We start from the raw sequence: 9,720 nt of genomic DNA, 5'->3' as shown, positions 1-9,720 counted from the left end.
AAAAAAATAGTATTTTACTTGCGGACCATCATACAAAAAGTTTGCCCAGGCCTATATACAGTAACATGCAGAGAAATCGCATCACTTTCAATTGTTCGATGTTTTCGATTTTTTTTATTACATGAAGCTATACACAAGTTTTTTTGGTTTTATTATTTGATTTCAACTAGTTAACATGTTTTACGATTAAAAAAGATTATTTATATTTTTAAATTAAGGCGAGATACGAATTTGTATATTGATTGCAAAACTTAAAATATTATAATTTTTTGAACTAGGGCAGGGGTCGGCAACCTGCGGCTCGCGAGCCAAATGCGGCTCTTTGGATGTGAAGCTGCGGCTCTTTAGCTCCATACGCAAATATTATTTATTTTATCAAAAATAAAAATCGTTCTGAATCGATTAACGAGGATTAGGCACGATTAGGATGATTAGGATTTTACTTTATGGTGGATATCACAGCGAAATTAAATGAGCTGAATCTAAAACTGCAAGGAAAGGGAAACCCGGCCTATGTTTTGGTAGAAGAATTGGTTTGTTTTGAAGAAAAATTAATTATTTTTGCAGAAGATATTCAGAGCGGTAAATTACTTAATTTTCAATTTTTAAAGCAATATCGCGATAAAACCAGTGCAACTGTTGACACGATGAATTTGCTGACAGATTTGAGCAATTCAAAACCAACAAAACCACTCTAGCATTCATAGTAAAACCTCTCAACACTACATAGTAACGAAATTCACATTGAGCCATTTGGAATTGATACTGGATCTCTAGAAATGCAATTGATCGATTTAAAAAGTAAAGCTTTGTGGAGTGGAAAATTTACAGAGTTGAAAAGCAAGTTGGAAGAGTTAGAGGTCCAGAAATGTACATATATACGTAACGCAACAAAAGTAGACAGCTTTAAAAGAAATGCCGCGAGTTGAGGTACTTATATTCGACGCATGGAATAGTCTTCCAGATTGCTACAGTGAGGTGAAGAAGTTGGCATTTGGAGTTCTGACTATCTTCGGATCGACATATTCGAGCGAGCAAGCGTTCTCTTGCATGAATATAATTAAAAGTAAAATAAGAAGCCAACTAACAAATGAAAATTTATAGTCGTGTTTGAAACTTAAAACAAGTTATGAGCCAAATTTATCCAAACTTTCTAAAAACATGCAAAGCCAACGCTCCCATTGAACTTGTTTGCTCAATTGTTTGTTATTGAAGTTCAAGTTAGTGTTGTAAGTAAATGTTTAATTGTTTCAATTTTTTACTTAAATAATAAGTAATTATTTAATAATGTCATATATGTATATATATTATCTAATTTGTTGTGAAAACACTACTTATGTATGTATATATGAATAAATAGATATTTTTTCTTATGAATAAATAGATTAGTTTTTTTTATCAAAAAACATTATTTATACGAGTACTATTTATTGTTGGCAAGAAAAAATTTTGTGGCTCTTTAAAAACTTTGAAATTTTGTAAATTGTAATTTTTGGCTCTTCCGACTCAAAAGGTTGCCGACCCCTGAACTAGGGTACCATACTTTTTTATAGAAAAAAATGTTAAAAATTTAAAATACTAAATAATTGTAAAATTTAAAATTAAATAATTTTTTGGACTGGGGTAACCAAACTTTTTTTTATGAAAAACAGTTTAAGTGAGTAAAAAAAAATAAAAAAATATTTCCATCATACTACATATATCATAATTTTTGTTATAAGAAGATACGATAATATAAGATAGTTAGATACGATACGATAGTTAGATACGAAATATATCGATTTGAAATCGGAAGTGTTTTCCTTAGAGACGGTGTTCTTAGAGTTACGTTCTGAGTAACAAAAAGCTCTTAAACGTTTCCTCGTTTCAATTTCAGTAAATTCATTAAAAATTAATTCATTTTCTGCGAAAAAATAAATAAATACTTGTCTATAATGAAGGAACAATGTTACAGACAACACCCCGAACAGGCACTAGTGACTTTTGTTCCCACAGTTATTATATTACAGTAAGGAGAAATGCTACAAACAAAAAGCGCGGAATAAATCAATCAGCCAAAACACAATTTTCAGATGGATTTCTTAATTTTAAACTTCCACCGACAGGAATCACGACAAGAGATCGATACCAGCAGTTAGTTACATGGTGTGTATGGATGGGGTATGTACGCAAATGTCAGTACTCCTAGCGACGAGAGTCCGATCACCATCAATAATCAACCCTCACCATCGACACCATCAAGTAACGACATGATGCGTCACCGATATTAACAAGATTAATCGGAATTCGAGTAATCACACATTTTTTTATATTATAATTTTACTACATACCATCGATGACTTCTGAAAAATTCATATGAAAAGAAGTACAAAAAATATTAAGAATGATATTTTTTTTTAACGGCGGTAACTTATGTCTCGGTGAGAGAGCCTGACTATCGACGAAAAATATACAAATATAATGTTTGATGGTGTTTAAAACGATTTAAAATTCGCTAACCGAAAACAGTAAATGTGTAAAACCATGATATCTGGATATAGAATTGGCACTTCTACCTGTTATAATTACAATTATATGGAAGCTTTTTTTTGGTTTGACTTTTAGGGCGTCTGCACGCTTGCCGGGCCGTTCGTTGTGGCTAGCCCGTTGCGTATGCCAGTACGCCGCTTTCATATAAATGAGCGATAGCCGCCACACTGACGGGCTTGCGGCTACCGCTCATTTGTATTGAGGCCTCGGCACACCTGCCGGAGCGCCCGCTGCGGATTTCTGGTTGCGTACGCCAGTGCGTCCGTTTTCATACAAATGAGCGGTATCAGCCACACTAAGCGCGCGGTCTGCAAGTCTGTCGTGCGAACCGCAGACCTCTGCGAATGTTTCAATTCCGCGCGCGGTTCTCCGACTGCGGCAGCATTTTGCATTTTGCATGCGAACCAATGGAATGCGCCGCACTTGCAGTTGGTCGACGGCGCGCGCACTCGTTTACAGCTTGCGTTCTACACGATATTCGACACCGATCGATTCATTTTTGAAGTCCGAAGTAGAGTTTGCCTTTGGGATTTGAAAGACAAAAGGTACAGTGATAGGACAACAAAGAGACGAGCATGGGTCGAAATTTCAAAAATAGTATACGAGAATTGGGAATTATTTACAGAAAAAGAACATCTTGAAAACAGTAAGTAATTTATTAAGTAATACAAAAGAAATATAAAGTAATTTTAAGTATTTTAAAGTAATTTAAAGTAAAATAAAGTAATTTATAAGTAATGTAATTAATCAAATGAAATTGTGTTGCCAATCTAATTTTCCTTCATTCACAAAGTATTTTTTAAAAAATTCTCGTGTATTTAGTTGCACTTTAAAATCTCAATGTACTTGTTGGTGCCAATGCTGGTAGTTCAGAAACTAGCAATTCGTCTTGAAAATTAATTCCATCTCTTCTGCGAACAAAATTATGGAGAACACACGTTGTTTTTACGATCAGTGTAGTAAAGTCAGGTTCCGTAAGAATGCTCGTGTGAAGTACTCGCCATTTATTGGCCAATATACCGAATGCGCATTCAACACATCTCGCTCGGCTCAGACAGTAATTAAAAGAGCGTTTTTCTGTATCTAAATTTTTGCTCGGATATGGTCGCATTTAGGTTTTTATGCAACGCAAACGCTTCATCACCCAGCAGTACAAATGGTTGTACTGGGCCAGTTGTATCTGGAAGTTTTCTGTCGAAGGGTAGATCCAACATTCCCCTATATAGTTTTTTTTTCAAAATTAGAATTTTTGAAAATATTGCTATCCGCTTCTTTGCCATAAGATCCCAACATCAATGGTGAGAAAGCACAAATTAGAATCTGCTACTGCCATGAGTATTATTGAAAAAAAAAAATTTTAGTTGAAGAAATTTGACCCACTAACGATCAGGGTTGATAATTCGTATGTGTTTACCGTCAACTGCTCCAATACAATTTGGGAAATTTGTTTTAATCTAATTGTTCTGCCACCGTCTGCCACGAATCTTTGGTAGGCTCTGGCATTTCTACTGGCTGTAGTACCTCCCACAAAGCTGCACAAGTTTCTTTTATTATTTCAGCTACAGTTGATCTTCCAAATAAAAAGTCTTGTGACAATGTGGTGAAATTCATTCCAGTTGCCAAATACCTATAACAAAACATGTGATTAATTTGTGTTAATTTTGCAGCTAACGAATTACAAAAGAAATGGAGGAATTTAAGGGATTTATCATATCATATCAAAGAAAAGAGGTTCGATACGCCAAGGAGTGGAGGTGCAGCTCCTAAAAAAAGGAAGTGCACGTATGTCGAATCCCTTCGATTTTTAGAAGATTAGTCTAGCACACAACTTTTACTATCCTTAGTATCGGATCTTAATGGTATTATTACAGAATAAAATATCAAACCCATTCAATTCAATATGCAGACCACAATACAACGCAGAATAATTTTCCAACTATAAATTCACCAAATCGGTCATTCGTTCGTCAATCAGTCAGGCATCTTAACCGTGAACGAAAATAATACTTAAGAAAATAATACTTTTGTGCACAATTTGAACTTTTTATTTTACTGTCATTTTTACCTTTAATTTATTATGTGTTTTTATTGTGTTTTTTCAATAAATAATATTGTTTTCCTTTACCTCAAATTGTAACGGTCATCCTTTCTTCAGGTGATATAGCATCTCTGAAACGTGTATTTTTCTTAGTTATGATGAACCTTCATCATATTTGAGAAGCTCATCAAATGTCTGCGTCGACATTCGATAAAAGTCAAAAAATTTAACTGTGGGTATTCCCCTAATTTTTTTGGATATAGGTTATTGAATTGACGTTTTTTATCTCCTTGAGAATTTAATGGATGTACCCAATATTTCTTCCTTTGTTTGTCTAAAACAAAAATTATTATGTATAAATGTTGTAAAAATTATAGAACTTCACGTTCAACACTGTGTACGTACAGTCAGAATATGTACACACTCCGCGGGTCGATTCCGCCAAATCTCTCACATGCGTACTGTGTAAGTAAAAACGTATACTGAAAACCCTGGGCCACCAAATATCAATAAAATCGCAATTTTTTTTTACATCGAGGGAAAATAATTTTAAAATATGTTTTTCTTCATACCCAATGATGAAATTTTTAGGTCCAATTATGTACGATTCTGCGAATCTGCCAAATTTAAAATAAATCGCGATTTAAAATCATTAACGCCAAAATGTTAAATATATAATCTCCTCACTCAAATGAATATGGTCATACTCACTCAATCGAATATGTTGTATCATTCAATCGAAGAAAGAAATGGCAACTAAATTAGAAGTTGCAGGCTATCGAGAATTAAGTAATCCGGCTATAAAAAGTTTTTTAGCCGGATTCTCAACTCAAGACGGAATAAGAGGAGAAAAAAAAAATACGTTTTTTTTAACTCCTGACGGTATACTAAACCCGCCGAATCGCTGAGCGCCGGGCCGTTGGGCGCCGGGCTTTCGGGCGCCGGGCTTTCGGGCGCCGGGCTTTCGGGCGCCGGGCTTTCGGGCGCCGGGCTTTCGGGCGCCGGGCTTTCGGGCGCCGGGCTTTCGGGCGCCGGGCTTTCGGGCGCCGGGCTTTCGGGCGCCGGGCTTTCGGGCGCCGGGCTTTCGGGCGCCGGGCTTTCGGGCGCCGGGCTTTCGGGCGCCGGGCTTTCGGGCGCCGGGCTTTCGGGCGCCGGGCTTTCGGGCGCCGGGCTTTCGGGCGCCGGGCTTTCGGGCGCCGGGCTTTCGGGCGCCGGGCTTTCGGGCGCCGGGCTTTCGGGCGCCGGGCTTTCGGGCGCCGGGCTTTCGGGCGCCGGGCTTTCGGGCGCCGGGCTTTCGGGCGCCGGGCTTTCGGGCGCCGGGCTTTCGGGCGCCGGGCTTTCGGGCGCCGGGCTTTCGGGCGCCGGGCTTTCGGGCGCCGGGCTTTCGGGCGCCGGGCTTTCGGGCGCCGGGCTTTCGGGCGCCGGGCTTTCGGGCGCCGGGCTTTCGGGCGCCGGGCTTTCGGGCGCCGGGCTTTCGGGCGCCGGGCTTTCGGGCGCCGGGCTTTCGGGCGCCGGGCTTTCGGGCGCCGGGCTTTCGGGCGCCGGGCTTTCGGGCGCCGGGCTTTCGGGCGCCGGGCCGTCGGGCGCCGGGCCGTCGGGCGCCGGGCCGTCGGGCGCCGGGCCGTCGGGCGCCGGGCCGTCGGGCGCCGGGCCGCCGGGCGCCGGGCCGCCGGGCGCCGGGCCGCCGGGCGCCGGGCCGCCGGGCGCCGGGCCGCCGGGCGCCGGGCCGCCGGGCGCCGGGCCGCCGGACGCCGGGCCGCCGGACGCCGGGCCGCCGGACGCCGGGCCGCCGGGTCGCCGAGCCGAGCCGTTAGATAACCTGGATAAGCCACAACGTACATTTTTGGCGCCACTAACTGAGGGGTGCGGGGGGATTTTAACTAGCGGGAAAATTGGGAAAAAAAGGAAAGAACGCAAAAAACGCTCAGGTTTATCGAATGGCGATATGTTTGGTTTCAGAGAATTCTGAAAAATGGCAAGAACAAAAATGAAAATTATGAAATAAACTGAAAAAAAAAGCTGAAAAAAAAGAAAAAAATGAAAAATAAGAAAAAAATGAAAAAAATAAAAAACAAAAAAATTTTGATCCCTTTAATGGTTGACAGTTGATCGTCCGTCACATACAAATATATATATTAAGCGACGGTCCGTTTTAATATATAGTACTAGTGTTGGGCCCGTTGATTTCAACGGGTGGTTTCGAAAAGGAATTGAAACTCGAATAAAAATAAAGTTTAAGAGATTGAATCGACTGGTTTCGGAAAGAAATTGATGCACGAATGACAAATTACGAAGTGATTACGAATTACGAATTACGTTTTGCGCACAGCCGACCCCCGACGCCTTTGCCACCAGCGCCCCCGATGCCTTCGGCACCCCAAAAAAATGAAAAAAAAGAAAAATATGAAAAAATTTTTTTTCACTTTTTCCATTTTTTTCATTTTTTCAGTTTTTTCTTTTTTTTTTTTCATTTCTTCAGTTTTGTCATTTTTTTCATGTTTTCATTTTTTTCATTTATTCAGTTTTGTCATTTATTTCATTTTTTCATTTCTTTCATATTTTCATAGTGGCGCCGGGGTCGCTGGGGGCGAGGCCCCCGAGGTGCCGAAGGCATCGGGGGTGCTGGGGGCGCCGGAGGCGTCGGTGGCGCTGGGGGCAAGGGCGTCGGGGGGTCGGCGATGCACAAAACGTAATTCGTAATCACTTCGTAATTTGTCATTCGTGCATCAATTTCTTTCCGAAACCAGTCGATTCAATATATTTAACTTTATTTGTACGAGCAAAAAATCTTTCTACGAGCAAAAAATCCCACTTCCTGTTTATTAAATCTAATGATTTTTATTTTCAGCACATTGATACAAGAATTATAGTTGAATTTTTTCGTGAAAAGCACACTCGTTTTCATTATATTGCCATGTGGTGCTCACTGTACTTGGAATACAATATTTTAATTTTTATTTATATCTTTTTTGTCTCACTGTACTGCCTTCTTTCACTATGTATATGGGTGCCAATTTAAATAAATAAATATATGGACTAAGGGATAGATAAGTATATTTCACGGGAGCTTAGCGAGGGCAGAGAATTTCCGCCATGGTACGCTGCAACCCATTGAACGGGTGATTTAAATTTCGCATGATCACAAGAAGACTTCGTTTCTGTATGTATGTACATATTGGGACATGGTTGGACCTCAGTTACTGAAATTAATAAATGAATCGTTAGAAGTGGGATCCGTCCCGGATGCATGGAGGGTGTCTACTATTGTACCGGTACCAAAGGTTACTGGCACACATAAAGCCAGTGAAATGAGGCCCATCAATATGTTACCAATTGTTGAGAAGATGCTGGAGGAAATCGTTATGATTCAATTGAAAGAGTTCATTAGTATAAATGATTGTTTGGTTGTGGAACAGTCTGGACTTGAAGAGTGAAACATTCAACAGAAACCGCTATCCAATTGGTGGTTTCTGATTGGATGGAGGCGATGGATGAATCTAGCATGGTTGTTGGAGCAGTTTTTCTAGATTTTAAGCGAGCGTTCGAGACAGTAGATAGGAATATTTTATTACAAAAATTATATATAAGTTAGGAATAAATGGTATAGTATTAAAGTGGCTTCAATCATACTTAAATAATAGAAGGCAAATAGTAAAAATTGATAAGGTGTTATCCTCTGAATTTGTAACACCTCATGGAGTGCCGCAAGGGTCCAAATTGGGACCCTTATTATTTATATTATATATAAATGATATTGTAAGGGTAATTAAGATGTGTAATATACATTTGTTTGCAGATGATACATTGATATATATACATATATAATTGGAAAGAATGTTGATGTAATGTCTGAGATTTTAAATATAGAATTAAATTATGTGAATGACTGGTTGTGTGAAAATAAATTAAAGTTGAATGTGAATAAAGCAAAAATGGTGTGGTTGAATGGTAAAAATAAAAATATATTGAATGAAATTAGAATTGATGATAAGTTAATTGAAAAAGTTGAAAATATAAAATACTTAGGTGTATACATAGATTCAGGACTAAATTTTAAAATGCACGCTGACTATATAATAAAAAAAAAATGGCTAGAAAAGTTGGTGTATTATGTAGGTTAAGAAATATTTTAAGTAAAAAAAGTAAAATTTTAGTGTTTAATTCAATTGTCTTGCCACATGTGGTTTATTGTGCCACTGTGCTTAATTTGTTTAGTGGCCAAGATTTAGAAAAAATGCAAAAAATACAGAATAAAGCTATGAGAGCTATTTTGAATGTGAGTAGATTTTAGAGTATTGGAAGTATGTTAGATGAATTAGGATGGATGAGTATTAGAATTAGTCTAAATATTAGTACATTGTCTTTTGTTTATAAGTTAGATCATAAGTTATTACCTAAGTATTTTGATGATTATATAATAAGGAATAGAGATAAACATAGTTGTTATACTAGAAATAAGGACAAACTAGTTGTAAGTAGAGTAAGAAGGCTGGGGGTGTTTTTCACAGGGGTGTGCTCATGTATAATGCCCTCCCTGAGTGCGTCAGGTCTGCTAAAAACATGGATGCATTCCTGCGAGGTGCGAAGAGACACCTCTGTGAGGGACAGTACATATAAGTTAATTATAAATTTTAGAGTTAAGTATAATTAATAATTAAGATGTATTTTTAAAATAGCTTGATAGCTAAAATATCTAATATATATATATATATATATATATATATATATATATATATATATATATATATATATATATATATATATATATATATATATATATATATATATATATATATATATATATATATATATATATATATATATAATATGTAGTCGTGGGTGCTGCCGTCACGAACGGGCCACGCACACCCGCCGGAAAATTGCGCCCGACTATACCGTCACGAGTGAGTGAGTTCGATCTGCTCTGAAGAAGTTTACAATTACAATAAAGGAGGTTTGTAAAAAGAAATATACATAATCTGAATGAGTTTTAAATCTCGCACGATCGCACCAAGACCTGATCTATGTATGTTTGAAGTCGCGGGTGATGCCGTCACGAACGGGCCACGCACACCCGCCGGAAAATTACGCCCGTCTATACCGTCACGAGTGGGTGAGTTCGATCTGCTGAAGAAATTTACAAATACTATATG

Source organism: Arctopsyche grandis, chromosome 3 (assembly GCF_051622035.1).
Source record: "Arctopsyche grandis isolate Sample6627 chromosome 3, ASM5162203v2, whole genome shotgun sequence".
NCBI classification, from domain to species: domain Eukaryota; kingdom Metazoa; phylum Arthropoda; class Insecta; order Trichoptera; family Hydropsychidae; genus Arctopsyche; species Arctopsyche grandis.
The sequence above is the reverse complement of the archived record's forward strand: the minus strand, read 5'-3'. Positions refer to the sequence as shown.